At 39.7% G+C, this 22,232-nt stretch overlaps 1 pseudogene; it reads left to right on the top strand.

Moving 5' to 3' along the window:
• The window catches only part of LOC466010 (uncharacterized), a 37,797-nt pseudogene extending 17,200 nt beyond the window's left edge, over nucleotides 1–20,597 (top strand).
• The last annotated feature ends 1,635 nt before the right edge of the window (nucleotides 20,598–22,232 follow it).

The raw sequence follows: 22,232 nt of genomic DNA on the forward strand, positions 1-22,232 counted from the left end.
TTCTTGCTTTTTCTTTTTACCTTTGATTACATAAGAGTGATTTCATTTTAACTTTTGGTGATCATGCAAGCAAGGAAACAAAAAGGAGAGATGATGTACCTCTTTTACAGGACTAATATGTATGATTAGAAGTGAAATAAGGTATTTTTATCAATATAAAGGCAACCTTGGCTTATATAACGTCTATCGTGAATACTGACATCTTTACTTCACTCACTACCAATAATAAATATATTTTCTGACAAAAAAAATTTTAAAAAAGTACCCCCTAAAGAGAACAATTGTGTTATCCCAATCAACAGGAGGCAAGTGATTTAATAAACAGTGCCAGCTGTCCCCCATTGGAACCCACTAAGTGCCAGATACCACCTCTGACAGCTCATCTTCACTTCTGTTAGAGTGATCTTCCTAAGCAGAGAATCTGAGGGTGATCATTTTCCTGCCTGATGCCATTCTTTGGGACATGAGTCTAGCCCATCCTGTCCATGTCTTTGGGACATGAGTCTAGCAGTCTAGCCCATCCTGGCACAGGAAATGCTCTTCTGGATCTGATGGCTTCCTACCTGTCCACTGTCTGGAGTCGAACTCTTCCTCCCTGCTCCTCACACTCTCACTGCACCTCTCTTCCCTGGTCAGACTGCCTGCTTGCAAATCTTTGGCATATGGTGTCTGGCTTGCCTCTCGGACTTGCTCTTGATGTCCTCTCTGTGTTGACAAGCCACCCTCCCACCACACCCCCAGTCCCATCCCTCTTTCCAAATACCAGCTTCTTCTTTAGATGTCATCACCTCCACAACACCTGCCCTGAACATTTCTTCTCCCCGAGAACAATTCAGGTTTTGTTCTAAGATGTTTCTGCTCTTTAGTCACCACCACCTCCACCATCTCCAGGGCACTTACCACAGGGTAATAGAATTGACTGCTTTCCTGTGAGTCTTCCCAGACAGACTTCATGTTACTTAAGGGCATGGTCTATGTGTCATTAGTGCTTGACATATAGAAAAATTCAATAAATATTTGTCAATTAAATCTTCACAAGAACTTATTCAAGAGACATATTTTCATCCTCACTTTATGGCTTTATGGATGTAGGAACTTGAACATAGTAAGGCTGAAAAACATCTTCCAAGTTATGCAGTGAGTGGGTGGCAGAGATTAAATTAAACTAAGATTTATTTAAACGCAAAGCCCATTGGTTTTTAAGAAGCCACAATTGGCTTCTATGTTTAGAGGCAGCTGAACACATACAAATTGGTTATGATAAAACAGTGTGATTATTCAGAGAACTGGTCTTAATTTTGTAAATAGAATCTAATTGATTAAATGAATTAACAATGGTTATGTTTCAAGTTGACTAACAAAAGATTGTTAAGCTTAGATTGAATCTGACTGTGACATGCTACAAATGAAATTATAGAATGTCAGTGAAGAGTCTCTATAGGAAAAGGTTTAGCATTCATCTTGTGATAATAGAGCATTTCTACTCAAAAGAAGGCTTATTCCTACCTCTAACTTGCTATTCTCTATTGAGCAATGAGTTGGATGGCTTCAAATTCTTCCAAGTCAACTTGCAAACTGAAGCTTGGAGTTGGGTGATGGTGTGACGGATTGAGCAGGAATTGAGGGCTGGGACTCTGAAGCGAGAAATTGAGGGTCGGATGTGGAGGTGAGGGACCTCTTACCAACAGAAGTCCTGAATGGCTATTCTTGGTCTAGCATTCAATCTCTGGCTACCTCTTTATTCTGAATGATACAAGAATTTGACCTCTTGTTTTCCCTTGACTTTGTTATGTCCTTTGCTTTCAATCTCTTTCTGATCCTTGGGAATTTGACTACAGCCTTAATAATAAACAGAACAGATTTTTTTAAAAAAAGATTCATTTCTACAACCCTGCCCCTTCCCTTTTTATTTTTCCACTTAGATTTAGTAGGTAAAAGATATATGGGGGAAAGATGGGTGGGTCTTTGGAAATAAAAAAGATGAAAGTAAAATTCCTTTTATTTCAATGTCATCAAACCAGCTGTTTTGACAGTGGGGATGAAATAGAGCTCTGCCATGGGAACCTGGGAGCTGTGATGGAGTGAACCAGAGAGAAATATCTCACCAATTAGAAGTATTAAAGAAAAGATAAGAGTGTAGAGGAGGTGAAGAGCCCTCCAGAAACCATTCTGGGCTATCACTAGGGTGAAGAATAAGATAAGGGTGAGACCTACCAAATAATAAAGGAGCTTTTAGTGGTGGGGAGGAAGGAGAATGAACAAGAGAGATGAATCCTATTCTATAGCAATGGGGGAAAAAAGGGTGTTCCTATGGGGAACTACTTACCTTTTTTTTTTTCTTGAGATGAAGTCTCGCTCTGTTGCCCAGGCTGGAGTGCAGTGGTGTGATCTCAGCTCACTGCAACCTCTGCCCCCAGGTTCAAGCAATTCTCCTGCCTCAGCCTCCTGAGTAGCTGGGATTACAAATGCCTGCCAACATGCCTGGCTAGTTTTTGTATTTTTAGTAGAGACACAGTTTTACTGTGTTGGCCAGGCTGGTCCTGAACTCCTGAGCTCAGGTGATCTGCCCGCCTCAGCCTCCCAAAGTTCTGGGATTCCAGGCGTGAGCCACCACATCCGGCCTGGAGAGCTACTTTCTTATGATGGTGTTTCCTGGAGCCTTCCAAATGAGGGTACACATTAATGGGTCTCATATTTTAGCACATTTCTTACCTGGGAAGTTGTTAAAATGAAGATTCCCAAACTTTACCCATAAAGTTTTTAATTCAGTTTTGGATAGGTCAGTGGAGCCCAAGAATCTGAATTAAAAAAAATACCCCTGATAATTTGAGTATAGGTGGCTAATGTTCCATAATTTGAAACACATTGGCTATTCCTGTTTTTGAGATTCAGAGTAAGTAACTTTGTGGCCTAAAATAGTCATATGACCTTATGCTTTTCCTTAATATAAAAAGTTACAGTCTATTAATTAAACAATAGCATTTAATTTAAAATATATACTGCGAACAAAAGACCTATTTTTGTACATCTTAAGCAGATATCATTTATCTTATTGTTGAAAGTTCTATGGTAATGTTGTGCTTTTTCTCCAAATAATTGGCATTGTGACATTCCTCTATCTTCATTTTTTAATGGTTTAATATGATTTTTTCTCCCTGGTTCTGCTTCCTATTTAATCTGCTCCTGCCTGTTAAATCAGCTTCCCTTCACGGCAAAAACTGAGGCTGCTTTTGTTAGATTAAACATTCTTTTTTATCTGACCCAGCTTTCAGCTTCATCTACTTAGTTATATCATTGGTTGGGTAACAGGAATTGCCAGGATGTCACCCAGTGGGAAAATCAATTCATGAAAGAAGGCCTGGTGCTGTGTGTTTGACTATAGAGCATCTCTTTTCTTTCTCCAAGCATATCTGTCTCAGCGCACCTGGGTATTCCTCCCGAGGGCTAAGAAGAAGTTTGAATTGCCCTGCTGTTAATTAACAACATCCCTTTCCCCTTATATTACAGGTGAACTTGATTCATTCTCTTGTATATATTCCTAAGAGAGAGACTCACTGTGAAAGGACACATCACTATAAAATAAAGAGAAGGCCAATGGTGAAGTGCTTGAAAGATAATTCATTGTTCTAGTTGGTTATTAAAATAAATGTGTCTCATGATAGAATCCAGCATCCAAGTAGGAGCTAAGGATGTTCCTGTCCCATGAATTTAGATGTTTCAAAGATACATGCCCCCGCCCCACTCCTGACATTTAATATCTCTTAGCCTTTGGATTGAACTCAATTGTTCTTAATCTGGGTCTTTTACAGAGGGTGCAGCAGATAGAGGCTTCATTGGGTTTATGGAATTTGTGTATGTGTCTACGTGCTTTTTTTGGAGGAGATCTTTCTCAGCTTGTATGAATTTCTCCATGGAGTGAATGATACCAAAAAGATTAAGAACCATTGAAGTAAAGGTCCAGTGTGTTAGAATATAAAAAATTAATCCTGCTTTGCAGTAGTAGTATTTTTCCAGGGGACTCAGAGTTAATTTCCACAGGAAGCTAAACTTAAAAGGGGAGGTTATTCCTTTTCAGGAGAAGTTATTTAGAAGGAACTACAAGATGACCCTCTGTCCTTCGAGCCTAGGGGACCATCTATCTGTGAGCTGCGTTCTGTGATCATCTACATGAACCACTTGCAGGATATTGAGTTGGAGCTAACTCTCACACTCAATTTTAAAGTACAAACTTTTAAATGCATTGTGACTATTGATCAGTGTTTAAGGATGGGGAAAGAGAAGGTGGATACTGAAAATATATAACACATGCAAATTTCCTCTACCTCTCTCTACACTATAAAGCTTTCCAATGAAAGGATTATTTATTTTAAAAGTAATACTATAGTTACAAGTGCAGGCTAGTGGCTTGTTTGTAAAGAGATCAAATATTAGAAAGATATTGAAGAGAAATGGGGAATCTTAACGATCCCTTAAACATTTTTCCTATTATTTACTAAGTCTGCTGTGTCACTTTTAGTCATCTTGCATACCACATAGAATTTTGATTATGCTAAAAATCAATATATATCATAATATAATATTATAATTCAAGCCAGGCACAGTGGCTCACATCTGTAATCCCAGCACTTTGGAAGCCTGAGGCAAGTGGATCACCTCAGGTCAGCAGTTCAAGACCAGCTTGGCCAACATGGTGAAACCCCATCTCTACCAAAAATACAAAAATTAGCTGGGTATGGTCGTGGGTGCCTGTAATCCCAGCTACTCAGGAGGCTGAGGCATGAGAATCACTTGAACCCAGGAGGCAGAGGTTGCAGCGAGCTGACATCTCACCACTGCACTCCAGCCTGGGCAACAGAGTGAGACTCCATCTCGAAATAAATAAATAAATAAATCAGTATTCTCATCTTTAAAATGATGACACTAATACTAACTTTTGTACAGGGTTGGTTATATGAGCATTTAATAAAATAATCCTAGCAAAATGTTTGGAACACAGCCTGGTCCATATATGTTTGAAATATATTTGCTATTATTATTATTATTATATCTGCAGAGTAATTAATAGAGAAATGTAAAAATGGGATGCTTACATTAACATCTAGCTGTCAATTTTTGTTTACTCTTCATTGGGTTGGACTTTTTAATACCTCATTGGGCTTTGGACAGGGTTCACTTTCGGCTGAATATAGATACACCAGGGTCATGTATTATTATCATTTTTTTGTGCTTTCTTGCTTTGTTTCTTACATATACTTTTCTTTCCTGATATCCCCAGGTTGATTCCATACTTTTCTGGATCCCCTTCTTCTGATACAAGAAACTTATCTCTCCTGTATTGAACTTCCTCAGGATTTTATGCCTTATAGCTAAGAAATATTTAAAAATTGTCATCATAGCTACTAAACATTTTGGGCTACAGTGTAAGCTATAGAAACATTAATGTCTGACACCATTTGCACTTAATTAGGGAATCCTTGGTAGTTGTTTATTGGAAGGATGGACCCTACTAATAGAAATTTGGGGCAAAAGGAAGAAGATATTCTAAAGAGCAATATAACTTTCAACCTAAGGACTTTGTAGAAATGCTATTCTGCCCACTCATGGGCATAATGACCACACGTTACAGAGGCAGTTGAGGGCCAGCCTCAGGTTCCAGCCTGGATTTTGAATCTCAGCTCCAAGTTAAAAACTGGGTGGCCTTGAAAAAGTTATTTAACCTCTTTGTGCCTACATTTTCTCATATGTAAAGGAAGAAGGAAAAAGAAAGAGTACCTACATCAGAGGGCTGTTGTAAGAATTAAAGCTAATATAATGCAAAGCACCTAGAATAATAGTAAATGCCAGATGCATGTGCTTATGTAACTGTTTGCCATTATCATTTCTAGGGCAATCCCAATTTCATCTCTGTTTTCACTAATCAGAAACTAATCCTTTGTCATACCAAGTGTCTTGATTCTGAGTTCAGACTCATTAAGACATCTTTCTATATGAAAGTTGGTTTTTGTTTTCAACTCTTGTATTAAGATGAAAAGGACCAAGTTCTGACATAATTAAAACCACCAAAAATTTCATTTCATTTCATTATTTTACTTTTTTTTTTTTTTTTGAGACAGGGTCTCGCTCTATCACCCAGGCAGGAGTACGGTGGTGTGATCTCAGCTCACTGCAACCTCCGCCTCCTGGGCTCAAGCAATTCTTTCGCCTCAGCCTCCCAAGTAGCTGGGATTACAGGCATGGCGCCACCACACCCAGCTAATTTTTGTATTTTTACTAGAGAAAGGGTTTCACCATGTTGCCCAGGCTGGTCTCGAACTCCTGAACTCAAGTGATCCACCTGCCTCGGCCTCCCAAAGTGCTGGGATTACAGTTGTGAGCCACCACACCTGGCCCTAAAATTTCATTTAAATTTGATGTATTGCACTTATTGTTCAAGAAAGTATGAGTGCATTCTGATCACCTTTATACTACTAAAAAAAATTTGAGACCATACTTCCCCATTTAATCAGAATAGACAACAGATAGATGTATTACCACTCAAGAAACTGACATTAGCAGAGTAGCTCATAGGTTATATATCTAAAGCAATACAAGTATAACTTGCAAGCAGAACAAACCAAATTCCACTGCACCATTCTATTAGATTTCAATGCAGTACAGCCAATTTCTTTAACTCACAAGTTTCTCTTACAATTTATTTCTCCTATGCCTCCTTCCCTCGTCTTTCTTATATGTTTGGAATGATGAGTGAAGATAAATGACTTGCCTAACACTTAACTCAAACCAGATACAACAACTCACTTATATGAAAATTGCACCACACCCCAAATTTATGTCTGATCACAACCACCCAAACACATCTAAGTTTTCTATTATCTCCTTACTTAGGAATAGGAATACAGAGTTTTTATTTTTTCTTGGAAGTGTCTTATATTCATGACTTAATAAATTAGGCTTTCTTTCTTTGTTTTTTTTTTTTTTTTTTTTAGCAGTGTGTAATTAACCTGTGGAACCCATGATGATGAGATATCACTCTGGTTTGCAGCACAGCATGTTTCTAGAAGGGATTAAACATTTACATATGGAAAAAAAAGAGAGCATTTGTGGTTGCTCCACTTTGGGTAAAATTACAGGCCTATCAATCTGAATGCGGTAGAGCATGAAATCAGGAAGTATTTTTCCCTCCACAGAATATTGGATTGCACAGTTAGGTGTATTTTGGGAGTAACGTTTCTGAATGGGACGAAGGATGGAACGTGGAACATACTTAAGGAATCAACCTTCCAATGTGATTTCTGTGCTAGCTCATATCATGGGTTTTCAATCTTTGCCCCTGGGCGCTGAGCTTGGTGAATCACACTCCACTCTTCCCCACTTCTCCTACGTGGCTGTCATTCAAGTTGTTGACATGCATCTCTATGACAAAAGGGAGATACCCAGGTGGTGGTTGCAAGACAGCAGAGACTGGTTTCTGCCATTGTTTTTGTTTGTTTGCTTCAGAGGAGGAAAACAGATGAAATGAGTCATTTGATGGTTATCCTTTTAGCTAAGTACTTTGGCTGGCATGGAGGACAAAACCTTATTATTAGAAGCAAAAAGAGAGAGACAAGCAAATTTTTTTTTCTTTTTCTTTTTCTTTTTTTTTTTCTTCTTTCTTTCTTTCTTTTTTTTTTTTAACAGAGTCTTGCTCTGTCACCAGGCTGGAGGCAGTGGCAGAATCTCGGCTCACTGCAAACTCCGCCTCCCGGGTTCAAGAGATTCTCCTGCCTCAGCCTCTTGAGTAGCTGAGACTACAGGTGCGCACCACCACGCCCAACTAATATTTGTATTTTTAGTAGAGATGGGGTTTCACCATGTTGACCAAGATAGTCTCAATCTCCTGACCTTGTGATCTGCCCACCTCAGCCTCCCAAAATGCTGGGATTACAGGTGTGAGCCACCATGCTGGCCTCTTTTTGGTTTGTTATTGCAGCTGCTAACTGGTTGATTTATGACTGGGCATCTCTTTGTAATGAGAACTGTGGACAAATTAAATACATTACAAATCTTGCATAAGGAATGCTTTTGGTTGCTACTCCATAGAAGGCTGGCAAGAGAAGATCTATATTTGTGCTGTCCAGTGCAGTAGCTGCTAGCAACAAGTGAATATCGAGCATTTGAAATGTGACTAGTCCGAATGAAATGTGTTGTAAGTCCGAATTACACACAAGATTTCACAGACTTCAAATGAAAGATAACTCAATATGTTTTACGTTTATTGCATGTTGAAATGACAATATTTTGGATATATTTTGTTAAATAAAATGTATTATTAAAACCAGTGTCACCTATTTTTTAAAATGTATTATTGTTTTAAATTTTACTTTAAGTTCTGGGATACATGTGTTGAACGTGCAGGTTACATAGGTATACATGTGCTATGGTTTGCTGCACCTATCAACCTGTCATCTATGTTTTAAGCCCCACATGCATTAGGTATTTGTTCTAATGCTCACCTTCCCCTAGCCCCCTACCCTTCGACAGGCCCCAGTGTGTGATGTTCCCCTCCCTCCGTCCATGTGTTCTCACTGTTCAATTCCCACTTATGAGTGAGAACATGCAGTGTTTGGTTTTCTGTTCCTGTGTTAGTTGGCTGAGGATCATGGTTTCTAGCTTCATCTATGTCCCTGCAAAGGACATGAACTTATCCTTTTTTATGGCTGCATGGTATTCCCTAGTGTATTTGTGCCACATTTTATTTATCCAGTCTATCATTGATAGGCATTTGGGTTGGTTCCAAGTCTTTGGTATTGTAAATAGTTTTGTAATAAACATATGCATGCATGTGTCTTAATAATAGGTGGTTTATTAAATGTGGCTATTAGAAAATTTAAAATTACACTTGGGGTTTGCACTTGCAGCTTGCATTAAGTTCCTATTGGATAGCACTGACCAAAATCATCTGATTCAACAGCTCAAAGTTTCAAGTTAGCAATCATAGCTGGATCAAGTACCAAAACACCCTTTTCACCATAATCACAAATCAACATTATTTGTATTCTTGTCATTGGAAGGGAACAAAACAACTTACTCTAACGGACTTCTTTGGTGAAACTGCCTCCCATTTTCCCAATGTCAGTTGTTGAATATGTACCTAATTACAAAGACTTCTTTTTTTAAAGTTAAAGTTCTGGAGGCAGCATAGTTCTGTTTCTTGAAGATGTGAGTTCTACCTGACATGATGCCATTTGCTCATGAGCAAGAGGATTGTTTGGAGGTAATGATGAAACAATGATGGATTCAGTGTGTGTGAAAGAAAGGGGGAGAGAGATAGAGAGAAAGGAGAGAGAACACAGGTGTTTCTGAGCAATTCTTGTAAATATTTCATAGATCAAAAATTAGGGGATTTCATACAGGTCTTGGTGCTAAAAGGGATTTTTCAAAGTGACACAAAGAGGAATAATTAAGTATGCATTTGAAAGTTAGGATTTCAATAATCAGACAACTTAATTAGCTGGTCATCTACTACTTAGATTGCATTATTTTAAAATTATTAAAAAATATTTAGGCTGGATGTGGTGGCTCACACCTGTAATCCCAGCATTTTCGAAGCCTGAGACAGGTGGATTATGAGGTCAGGAGTTCGAGACCAGTCTGGCCAACATGGTGAAACCCTGTCTGTACTAAAAATACAAAAATTAGCTGGGTGTTGTGACATGCACCTGTAATCCCAGCTACTTGGGAGGCTGAGGCAGGAGGATCACTTTAGCCCAGAAGGCAGAGGTTGCAGTGAGCCAAGATCATGCCACTGCACTCCAGCCTGGGTGACACAGCAAGATTCCACCTCAAAAAAAAAAAAAAAGTTTAATTATATAATATAGAGATGGGATCTCACTTTGTTGTCCAGACTGGTCTCAAACTTCTGGGCTCAAGAAATCCTCTTGCCTTGGCCTCCAAAAATGCTAGGATTATAGGCATGAGACACCACGTGTGGCCTGAAATAACTTTTGAATTAACACTTATTTGTCTCTTCAACTAATAGATAACAAAGAGGTTGAGCAGCTAACTAGAACCATACTTTCAACATTGATGCAATTATTGCATACTACCTAAATTTGGAGTGCTAATCAATCAAATGATGTCAGACCTGTACTATGAGCAAGAATGTGTAAGTTATGACAATGATTTTAGGTTAGTACAGACTTCATTGTTCAAGGTTCTATATAACATACTGGTTATAACATGCAATTGTTCCAAAGGAGAGAATAAACTAGTCAAGATCTTTTGTTCTGCATCATTTGAATATCCATGAGTAAATTCTGCTACAATTTAGTTATATTCTGTAGAATTTCAGGAAGTTTAATAATAAACAATCCAATATAACTTTTTATTTGGTACCTGTTTTAGAGATTTAACAGTGACCTTTTTTCATAAACTTTCCTACATTTTTTAAATGGAAAGTTTAGTAACTGGGAGGTGATTAAAACCTTTGATATGAACATCAAGAAAAATCAAAAAAGAGAAAACATATATAGCATAAAATTATAACATACTGGGCCATGTACAGGTTTTGGGAGCTACAGATTCTAATTCTGACTCCGTGTTAATCTGCAGTCTGATTGTAGATGAATAGGTTATTATTTTTCTTTTCTATAACACATCAGTAAACTGTGCTATCTATTTCACAGAGCTTTTGGGAAAGAGAACAAAGCCCCAAAATATTAAAGCACTTGGCACAAATAAAAGACTATATAAGACAATAGAAAAGCAGTGACTGATGAGAAGTTTTACCTCTGAGTAAATATAAGTGAGACTTATATTCCAGTGAGACTTAAGATACTATCAGAGGATGCCAAGCCAAGAGTTCTTTAAAGAAAATCAAGAACCATCCACTTCTGGGGTTGGCAAAATGGTGTGTGAACTCAAAGTGTGAAAGTCCACTTTAATTGTCACTGTAATTCCTTGACATTCTTTAAAAAATTGTGTGCATTAAGAATCAATAAATACTTCCTGATGTCAGTAAATACATAAAATAATAATTAGTAGTATGTTTTAAGTCCTAAAACCTAAACATATTTAGTAATATAAAGTACTAGTATATTGTAATATGTTGAGTGGAAACTATAAAAATGTCCTAATATGAGATGATATATAGTGTTGTGCTTTATAGGGAATCCGTATAGCTAAAGTCTAGAAGTCTGCTCAGGGAAAAAGCTAACAATCAGTCAAGCAATGGTAATTGAGTTCCTACCAAGACCTATCACTGGGCACAAACTGAAGGCCAGGCCTCAACTAGATGGGGGTCATGGCATAGGACTACGAAAAAGCACAAAGTAACAGATAATTAAAAATGAACTTGCATGGTAAAGTCTGATGATGTGGTAGTCAAGGGAATAGAGAGAGTGCACAGGTGGAGGGAATGAGGGTGACATGCTAAAAGACCCCAGGTAAGAGAGAACACAGTGAGATTCAGGAGGGAGCAAAGCTCAGTGATTGCTCTATGCTTAGTGTGGGGAAACACTAAGTGCCTTAAAGTCAGAAAACCTGGAAATGAGCACCAGGCTTTTTTCTTTAGCATTTGTATAACTTTGGGCAGACCTCTTCATCAAGCCTGTTTCATCACTGGTAAAATGAGAATAAAAGTTGGCCATCCTTCAAATACGGTGATCAAATTGGATAAATGTACTCCAAAAACTGTAGTTTGAGTTAGCAGAGTTAGCTTAGGGAGTGGAAGGAGCTAGGCATGGTAGAGGCAGAGGTTGTGTGATGGGAATGGCAAGCTGTACAATTGGAGAGAAGGGAGCAGGCCAGATCTCAAAGTGCTCTGGATACTCTGTTGTGGAGTTTGCTTATTATCTTGTAAGTTACAGGGAAGCACGAGAAAGATTAAGCAGGGGAAAGATATGATTGGATTTGCATTCTGCAGTGTACAATGACCACACACACAGTGGGTTGGTTGGTGGGTGGCCGGGAGGCCACTAGCCATGGCAATGGTTTAAGTGAGAAAAAGAACTGAGGCTGTGACACAGAGAAGGATTATGAGTTTGTGAACTTTTCTGGGGAAAGAAAAGGCAGGCCTTACTGACTAGTTAAAAGTGAAGGCATGAGTGAAATTTGGGCATGTAGAATAATTCCCAGATTTCTATACTGAGCGAGATAGTGAATACAAGAGAAGCACATTTAGAGAAAGGGAGAAATGATGATTTCTATTAGAACTTGTTGGATGTGACGTGTTTGTAGAACATCCAAGGAGAATGATCCAGTAAGGGGGAGGATCTAAGCATCAGAACACTTATATTCTACCTAACACAAGACTCTGTAGAATGAACCTAACATGAGATTCTATAGGATGCATTTCATCTTAGCATCAAAAGAAAGGTCTGGAACCTTCATACTACGTGGCAGGTGAGAATGTAAAGTGGTGCCATTATTTTGGAAAACAGTTTGCCAGTTCCTCAAAAAGTTAAAATAGGGTTGCTATATGATCTAAAAGTTACCTTTTTCATATGTTCCCAAGAGAAATGAAAACATGTATTTACATGAAGTCTTGTACACAAATGTTTATAGCAACATTATTCATAATAAAAAAGTGAAAGCAATGCAAATGTCCATCAACATGGATAAACAAAATGTGGTCTAGCTATACACTGGAATATTATTCAAGAATAAAAGGGAATGAAGTACTGATATATTCTACAACATAGATGGACCTTGGAAATAGTGCTAAGTGAAAGAAGCTGGGCATAAAAGGGCACATATTGTATGATTCCATTTATACGAAATGTCCCACATAGGCAAATTCAAAGAGACAGAAAGTAGATTAGTGATTGCCTAAGGCTGGGTTGGGTAGGAGTAAGGGGACAGTGAATACTAATGGGTTTGGCTTTTCTGTGGTGATAAAAATGTTCTAAAATTGACTGCGGTCATTGTTGTACAACTCTATAAATGGGCTAAAGCCCATCAAATTATTTACTCTAAAGGGTAAATTTTATGGTATGTGAAATATTTCTCAATAAAGCTGTTAAAAGCAAAAGGCCATTGGCACACAGGTAGGTGAACATTTCCATTCCCACCCAATTGAACCCATTGAGTAAGAATGCATGATTCAGATGAGAGGACTTTGCTTTTGGCAATGTGATTGTCTAAACTAATAGACACACATTCCAGCAACTATATCTAGAAATACTGAATAAAATATAGCAAAAAAATTTTAAGACACCACCTAAGCCTGCATGAAAGATGGGTTTTATAGGTGTCAGATATTGGAACTACAAGTGCTCTTTAAGCAGGTGAACAAATTGGGAGGCGAGAAGTTGGTTCCAATACAAAGATACAAAGCAAGAAACTGTTTTCCTACTGACTATGCACAAATGGCAGACAAGACCTTGTGAAGAGGGAGGCGTTATGGAAACCCCAGCTTACAGCCAGGGCTACACACTCAGCAAATGGAAAATAGAAAAAAATCTACTCACCACCAGAGAGAGACAATAAAAAAAAGGTCTTATTTCTTGCTGATTTCCAGGCAGAGCAAAATTTTCTTATAAGAAATCACAACCCAAGTCTTGTTCCTTAAGTAGGTTTGGAGTCTGAATTTCTAGCTAAGAAATTAACATAAACTTGGTCAAAACCCGGTGCTATTCCCGAGATATCTGGAAGCATCACACGCAAAGTTGCTGCAGAGGGACTTTCCCCCAACCTAGGCAGTTGGGACTTACCACAGAACAAAATCCCACTGAAGATGAGCTCACAATCCAACATTTAAAGAGATACCGGGAACAAATTCCTCACAATCAAAAGTCTATACATTCAACAAATCAGAATACTACCCTTAACCCCCAAAACGTGACACAGTAAAATCAAATCTGAAAGAGACTATAAACATTTTTTACAGAGATGAATTATTAAGCAGTTTGAAGGCATGAAGTAGAGGCATATATGTTAACATGGAAAGGTGTTAAAAAGAGTGCCAAATTCAAAAAAAGAAGAAGAAGAATGTGACCTCTCTAGCACAGAACCATGTATAGAAGAAGAAAATAGGAATGGGGATTGGGATAAACAATAAATAAAGTAAAATAATAATAACAGCTCCTGTGTGGACTGATGATGACAGCAGGCAATGACCAAAGGCACCATCAATTACAGAGAAGCGCAAAGGCCTCAGAGTCAGATGGCCTCCATTCAAATCCTGGAGCTGCCACCTCCATTGACTGGGTCACCTTGGATAGGTAAGTTTCTTAATTACTCTGTGCCTCAGTTTCCCCTTTCTAAATTACCGTTTACCATAGTACTCCTCCATAGGAGTGTTGAGAAAATATATAATGCTTGGCAAACATTTTAGCCATTGCAGCAGCCCCTGTGATGTACTGCCCAGGCCCTCTTCAGGATAGAGGGATCCCCTCTTCCTGGTGCTGAGAGTGCTGTAGGCAGGAGTCTCTCAGCTGCAGACAGCTGCCTTACCTGAAGTTACCCTCCCTTCCTGAGGTGGCCTCTCTCCAATATGTGAGATGACAGGGTCTGACCTCTTGTCCATGCTGAAGACATCTCTGAAGGACCAACTTAGCCCCGCCTCCTATTGGGGTGGGATACACTTATATATGTTTCAGGTATCTCATATTTTAGAATAAAATTAAAGTAAGCATGATGCATGGCCTTCATAAATCTGGGCTGCCTGGTTTATTCTCCCACCATAACAGTGTTTCTCTAATTTTTAATTTTAATCTCAATGGTCTTTCACTTTCAGAATGGTAGATTCCGCACAAGTGTACACCTTCATCATGCTACTACCCACTATGCTTTACTTCCTAGTAGATCTTTTTCTTTTAAACAAATAGTAACATTTACTTCCCATTTTAGAAACCTAAATTCTGTATTTACTTTGTCTTTAATATGCATACATAGATTGTTCCTGACAAATTTCCGAAGATAATCACCTCTTTGGAAGCTGCTCTTCCACTTTGTTGCAGTCATATTGTCCATACAATTTATCTTTAGTTTTTTGTTTTTTTTTTCTGGATTTCTTACTCTCTGTTCCTTGAATTCAGTGTCCTTTCTTTTTGATGGCATCTCGGAGCCTCTGACAAAAAACTTCCCACGTGTTCTTTGCAAAATAAACTCCTCTTGTCAGTCAGTATACTTTCCATTAAACCATAACTCTAACATGAGAAAGGATTATCTCTCTTCCTATATATATTGTATTTTTTTCATTGAGTATAAGTCACAAGGGCTTAATTTAGAAAAAAATGGTGATTATTACTCTACCATCGACTGAACTGATTGTTAACAACTCTAACATATTTTCTGAAGTCAGGTCTTATGATGAAAGAGGAATTCAGACATTACCTGTGCCCCCAGGTCTCTGTTTCTTGACCTGAGCTTCAAAGTCTCCAGAGATACATGGTAGATTTTTAACGATCGTATCATGTGTTCCTACATGAATCAGCAGAGGTGGGTAGTGATCATTGTCTGATTAGTCTGGCAGGTTGTCGGCCGTAGCTTGCAGGGGTGCTATGTGAAGATGGCGGAATTCCCAACGTGCTTCTGCAAAATTGTATGTATTCATCCCCCTCTGCTCTCAGTAGGGTGTTACCACCTGCGGATCCTTTGCTTTCCCCGCTGGATACTAACAGCCTTTTTCATAATTGCTAGCACCTATGGAATTGAGTGTTGAACTGAACAAACAATAGTCTTTCTCTGTAATGTCAGAGTTATTCATAAGACGAGGCAGTGTTAGACATAAGAGCGAGCACTGGGCAAAGAATCAGACAACCAGGATTTGGTTCCATTCTTTTATTATCAAATAATTAAAAAAAACAATATTATTTTAAGATACAGTCCCAAGTCTTATAAGGAATTTGAAGGCTTCTGGGATCTAATCTAGGCCATGCCCATTCTGCCTTCCCTTGCTGTGTGCCCCTGACACAAGCATGGAAACATGTATTCACTTACCTTTGCCCTTGGGAACACTTTGGTGGGGAAAAATGTTGATATAGGTTAGCATTTTTATAAACTGTCAAGTTGTACGTATATAAATTAATAGGAAAGTTTTAACGAAAAGTGTCCTTCCCTGGGGTAAATAATTCCTCCCTTTCTTTCTGCTGTGCTCTGTCACTCCACACTCCCACCCACTGGCATCTCTTCCCTTATCCTCTGGGAAACTTCCTCTTTCTGGCTTTCTTCCTAGAATCTTTTTCTCCCTTCTTCTCTAAGAATCCTTTATTGTACAAACTGGGCAACATGGTGAAAGCCTGTCTCTACTAAAAGTACAAAATGGTGGTACATGCCTGTACTTCAGCTACCAGAGGCTGAGGTGGGATGATCGCCCAAGCCTGGGAGGTCCAGGCTGCAGTGAGCTGAGATCAGACCAGTGCCCTCCAGTCTGAGCGACCGGAGTGAGACCATGTCTCCAAAATTAAAAAAAAAAAAAACAAAACAAGGAAAACCACTGTAGAGAATAATCTGGAGTGCTGAGAGGTATTATTTAAGACCCTTTATCTCACCCTCTAGCAGGGAGATGAGCTTGCATCTGTATCAAGTAGAGTTGGTCATTAGCTCAGGCAGAAGACACAGGAGAGTCCCTGTTTTGCAGGCCATGGTGTCTGCTCCTAGAGCCTCTAACTGAACTCACAATTGTTAAGATTCCCTCATGGACTCTCCGGGAAAATTTATTTGTCATCGTATGCTGACAAGTTCTTACCCCACAGCAATTAAGCGCTGGGGAGAAATTTCATGTTGCTGGGAGAAAACATACTGTGTGGCCTGGAGGCCTCAGAATATTTCCATAAACAGCAGATGTTTGATTTCTGTTGCAATGATTCATGAAGCCAGGCTTGCTTTCATGATAAGAATTTGAATGAGGAGGAGGCAAACTTTTACTTCAATCAAAGAAATGAGTAGTGTCCGTAAGATAGAAGTTTATGCATACATTAGTGATGAGGCCCTGATGTAGTTGATTATGGTATTTAAAGCCAACCAAAAGGGGCCTTATTTTCTGTTTTAAAAGTAATTGTAGAAAATTTGGAATATATAAAGTGCAAAGATGGAAATGAAAAATTCTGCAAATCCACCCTGCCCCTCCCAAAGACAAGTGTATCTTTAGTGATAAGAGACTGATAATAGGGAATGGGCATTGTCAACTTAATACCAGACACCTTGTCGCCATCTCAGTGACTGAGATGGAACGCCAACCCAGGCAGACTGTTCATCATCTGTGCTCCTAATCCCTTGCTGCACTGCTCCCAACTGACAGTATCTAAAAGGGTGCTTCTAGGATCCCAGAATAATCGTAAAGCAAATGACCAAGGTGCCAGGCACCAACCATGCGTCATCCTAGTTAATCCCCATAGTAACCCTTTGAGGAAGGTACTATGGTTATCTCCACTTCTTAGGTGAGGAAACTTGGGCTTAGAGAGGTGATAAACCTGCCCAAGGCCAAGTTTACACAGCTTATGAACAGAGAAGCTGGGATTCAAAACAGATCTTTTGAGCAGAATCCTTACTCTTGGGAACCATAATGAACATTTACTGCTTTCCTGGACTGTTAGAGTTAGAGCGGATCCCAGCAGTCATCTTTTCCAAATTGCTTATTTTATAAAAGGGGCAATTGAGAATCAGAGACCTGAAGCAATTTGCCAAAGGAAATAGAGTTGGTCAACGGCCATGCCTAACATTCAAATCTCCTGGCTAGCAGCACGGTGTTCCTTCAATTGAGCAGGGCTCCATTTGCAGGAAGCAGAAAGGTGTTTCTGAACGCTGGGCAGTTTCTTTCAGAGGAACAGTTTTATATCATTTCTTACATCATTTTCTTGGGTCATCCTGCATGACACCCACACGAACTTCTCATATTTCCTTTATTTTTCACATGCTAGGAATTCACCTAGGAAAAGTAGAGTTTGGCTGGGTGCAGTGGCTCACTGCTATAATCCTAGCATTTTGGGAGGCCGAGGCGGGCGGATTACCTGAGGTCGGGAGTTCAAGACCATCTTGGCCAACATGGTGAAACCTTGTCTCTACTAAAAAATACAAACAATTAGCAGGTGCAGTGGTGCGGACCTGTAATTCCAGCTACTTGGGAGGCTGAGGCAGGAGAATCACCTGAAAATGCGAGGCAGAAGGCTGCAGTGAGCTAACATCATGCCACTGCACTCTAGCCTGGGCTACAGGGCAAAGCTTTGAAAAACAAAGAAAGAAAGAAGAAAAGAAAGACAGAGAGAGAAAGAAAGAGAGAGAGAGAGAGAGAGAAAGAAAGAAAGAAAGAAAGAAAGAAAGAAAGAAAGAAAGAAAGAAAGAAAGAAAGAAAGAAAGAGAAAGAAAGAGAGAAAGAAAGCAGGCAGGCAGGCAGGCAGGCAAGCAAGCAAGCAAGCAGCTCAGCCTCTACGGTGTTAAACTCCACTTCCCAGAAACTCAAGGCAGTGTATGAAAGCCAAAATTCCAATCCCATATAAGTAATTGGATGGACTTTTGACTCTCTGGTTCCAAATGTACAGGAAGAGATCAAACACAAGAGAAAAATCGCCGGAACACCATGTCCCTAACTATAGGAGAAAACCTTTCTTTGTGCTAAATAGATGAAAGGTAACAGATGCTTGAACCTTAGCTCTGGTGAGAGAGATCCAGGTGAAGTGTCGTCATTGTCTGAATGGCCACATAGCTCCATTTTTCAATCAACAGAAGCTCCATGTATGGAAGAGAGGAGCAAGGCACAAAGGCAAAGGAACAAGGCGGTAAGTGAAATATTTAAGGTCATGAGGTGATGGAGGCTTAGAAGCCAAGAAAAGAATTCCAGAGGAATCATCTGCAAGAAACAATGAATTATGTCTTCTCCAAACAATGTATTGAACAGACAAGCTCACGTTGGGCAATCTCACTGCTTTCTTCTTGAACTCCTAGTTCTCTGTCTCTGTCTCTCACCCTTTTACCTCTTACACAATGTATTTCTTTAACCCCATATTCGCATTGAAGAGTAGGGTAAAGGCTCACAAAATCTGTTGCTTTCCAGAGTTCTTGCCAATGGAGTATCTGGAAGACAGCCAAATATTCTCACTGGCTGGGCTAGCCATCAAGAGTGTATGCCTTGATGCAGTTATTATCTTACCTGGGTGTACCTTTTAACTGCAGCCTTCTTGTGCACCTAAGTATGCCTAGAAAAAAGAAGTCTTCCAGGTTTTTCTGTATCCTGAAATTTCTTGTCTCACTTCCCCCAGTAAGTAACATAGCACCTGCTCTTTTACTGGTTGTATGTGTGTTTTTAATTAGACACATGTCTTTTGGAGGCATTTCAGGAGCCGTTAAACTGTTTTTCTCTTTTTGAACATAAAAAAAAAATCCCCAATTACTTCACTGCTTGTGTCAGGCTTGATTCTTAAAGGTTTGAAATGTTTTTCAGATGGAAGAGACTGTGGCAGCCAAACATGTATCGTCTTTCAAGTTATGTCAGTTCCATGATTTTTAACAAAGAAAAGTCATCTGGTGGATGACAATGCTTGACAAAAATCAAAGTAATGCTTACCATGTAGATCAATTTATTCAACTTACTGGAAAATTGTATAGAGGAAGAGAAAAATCTCTAATATTACAAACTTCAGCACCCCTAAAGGGAAGTGCCAGAAAGTTCATTGATAAGTCCTGGTTTATGGTGTTTCCTCTTTTCCAGTGCTCAGGCCACTCTTAAACATTTGGCATAAAGTAGTGCATTAAACCTCTAATTCCCCTAGGGTACTAAATGATACCTCCCTATTTTGAATATCTGATGGTGGGTTGGCTTTAAGAAATCTACCAGACCTGCTTCTCCTCCCATGATAGTTTATCAATTCCATTATCATTCAACTAAGTAGAGTGGCCTAGAATTGCCTGAGCTTCCTGAGGAATTAAAGATAATCATCATCAATAAATATTTATTGTACACCCTTTTTCTGGTTAAGAGACTGTGCCAGGCACTGTACAAAATCTGATTACAGCTCCACAGCTACTGCCCAAAGGGGCTTGCAATCTAATTATAGACAGCCCAGATGAGATAAGCACAGATGACAAGCTCTGGCCAGGCAATCCTGTGCTGTTCATCTAAAAGAGAGAGAGGATTAAAAAAACAAAGTGTACTTTGTTGGGTTAAAGGAAAAATGACTTTCCCTCTCCTCCAATCCTATGTGTTTATTTTCAATCTGGGTTTAGGGAAATAAGTTTGAATTTTCGTAAATGTTGCGATCCATGAAGTCTTATCCACTGCTTTATAAAGTCCGAGGCACATTTCATAATTTTTGCTGTTCTCTCCCTTCCTTTCTTCTTGTACACCCCCAGGCCTTGAGCAGGACTTAATGCCACTTAAAGCAGAAATAAGTGGTATCCAAGAAATAGCCTTTTTCATAGCAACAAGGTTTTGGCCTTTCTTATGCTCTGAAGCACCAAAGCAGCAGAGAGACTCAGAGGAGAAACCATATAATGAAGAAAGGGTAACAAAGACCCCCTCATGTTTTATATCAGTGGTTCTCCAACAGCAGCTCCTGAACCACAGCACCAACATCATCCGGAAACTTTTAGAAATATGCATCTTCAGGCCCCACTTCACACCAACTGAACCAGGACTTGCAATGGGACTCAACCACTTGGGCTTTGACAAGCCCCGCTGGTGATGCTGAGGTGCTCTCGGGCTGAAAATCGCTGCTTTGTATGCTCCACAATCAGAGAGGTTTTGAGACAGCTCTGTCACTGCTCCTATTTGGTGCCTACTGGTATAAAAATCCCAAAGCAGACATGCCGCTAGAATGTCATTGGCCAGAGTTGAAAAGCCATCTCCATAAACTCAAAATAAGCATATTTAGGAAATTAATAAGATATTAATAAGGAAGGACTGAATGAAATTTGTGGGGAGGGGGAGAGGCCAGAGTCCTTTGGAAGAGTCTTGTTCCCTACGTGGATCCCAGTTTGTTCTGGAAGAATCTGAGAGTGAATACAGGGAAAGAAGCCCCTGTGATCTGCTATGGTGTCTTTAGATTCCATTGGAAGTTTGTAAAGTACAATAACCACTGTCAGTGTATTAACCCAAGTGACCTAATGATTCATCAGTGATGACCTTGTGAGTGAAAATTACCTCGGCTGTAGGAGATGATTGCTTGCCAGGACCTGGTGTCAGGAGTTGCAAAGTTGGACGTCTTAGATGTGGAAAAAGAGATAGCCAAGGCAGCACAGAGCAAGACTGTTAGTCCACTTTCACACTGCTGATAAAGATATACCCAAGACTGGGCAATTTACAAAAGAAAGAGGTTTAATGGACTCAGTTCCACATGGCTGGGGAGGCCTCACAATCATTGCTGAAGGCAAGGAGGAGCAAGTCATGTCTTACATGGATGGCAGCAGGCAAAGAGAGAGAGCATGTGCAGGAGAACACCTCTTTATAAAACCATCAGATCTCATGAGACTTACTCGCTATCATGAGAACAGCACAGGAAAGACTTGCCCCCATGTTTCAATGATCTCCCACTGGGTTCCTCCCACAACACTTGGGAATTATGGGAGCTACAATTCAAGATGAGATTTGGGTGGGGACACAGGCAAACCATATCAAAGACCAATCAAGGGGAGCAGGAAGACCTGACATTCCTCCAAGAGATGGAAATGCAACTGTTGTGTTGAGCACCTACAAACTCACATAGAGAAGGCACAGATTCAAGACATGAAAGAAGAGACCCAGAGCCAACAAATGAGACATGGAGTTTTATCAGGGGCTAACACATAGGGCAGAGAGTCCAGTGGCAGTGGGCTGCATAGGAGAACCACCTTACGTACGGTCCAGTGGCAGCAGGCTGGGAAGGAAAACCATCATCACTTGCAAACAACATGCAGTCTATACAACATTTTCACTTAACATCCTCCCCTTAATGACCTCCATCTGGCAACCTTCATCCAACCCAAAACTCAGGGCCTCAATCCCCTATATGGCCTGTGTTCCACTCGACAGGCAGAAGGGCTCAAATGTTCTTCACAGACAAGGAATGAATCTCTGGGTTGGCCACTCCAGGATTCCCTGGCTTGGAACACATATTCAGGTGTATTTGCCGTACATATTCAGGGTCATTCTCAGGGTATGCTTAAGTTATTGCTATCAGGTACGTTTATCATACAGCAACTATATGACTGTATGTGGTCCTTACACAATGGATAGGTTTATGACTTGATTATCTAAGGAAGGAATGAAAAGGAAGAGGAAAGAAATAAAAGTGCAAGAACCATTGGGAGGTATCTAGGGGCAGATCAAGGGAGTCCTAACA

Source organism: Pan troglodytes, chromosome 8 (genome assembly GCF_028858775.2).
Source record: "Pan troglodytes isolate AG18354 chromosome 8, NHGRI_mPanTro3-v2.0_pri, whole genome shotgun sequence".
Taxonomy (NCBI): Eukaryota; Metazoa; Chordata; class Mammalia; order Primates; family Hominidae; genus Pan; species Pan troglodytes.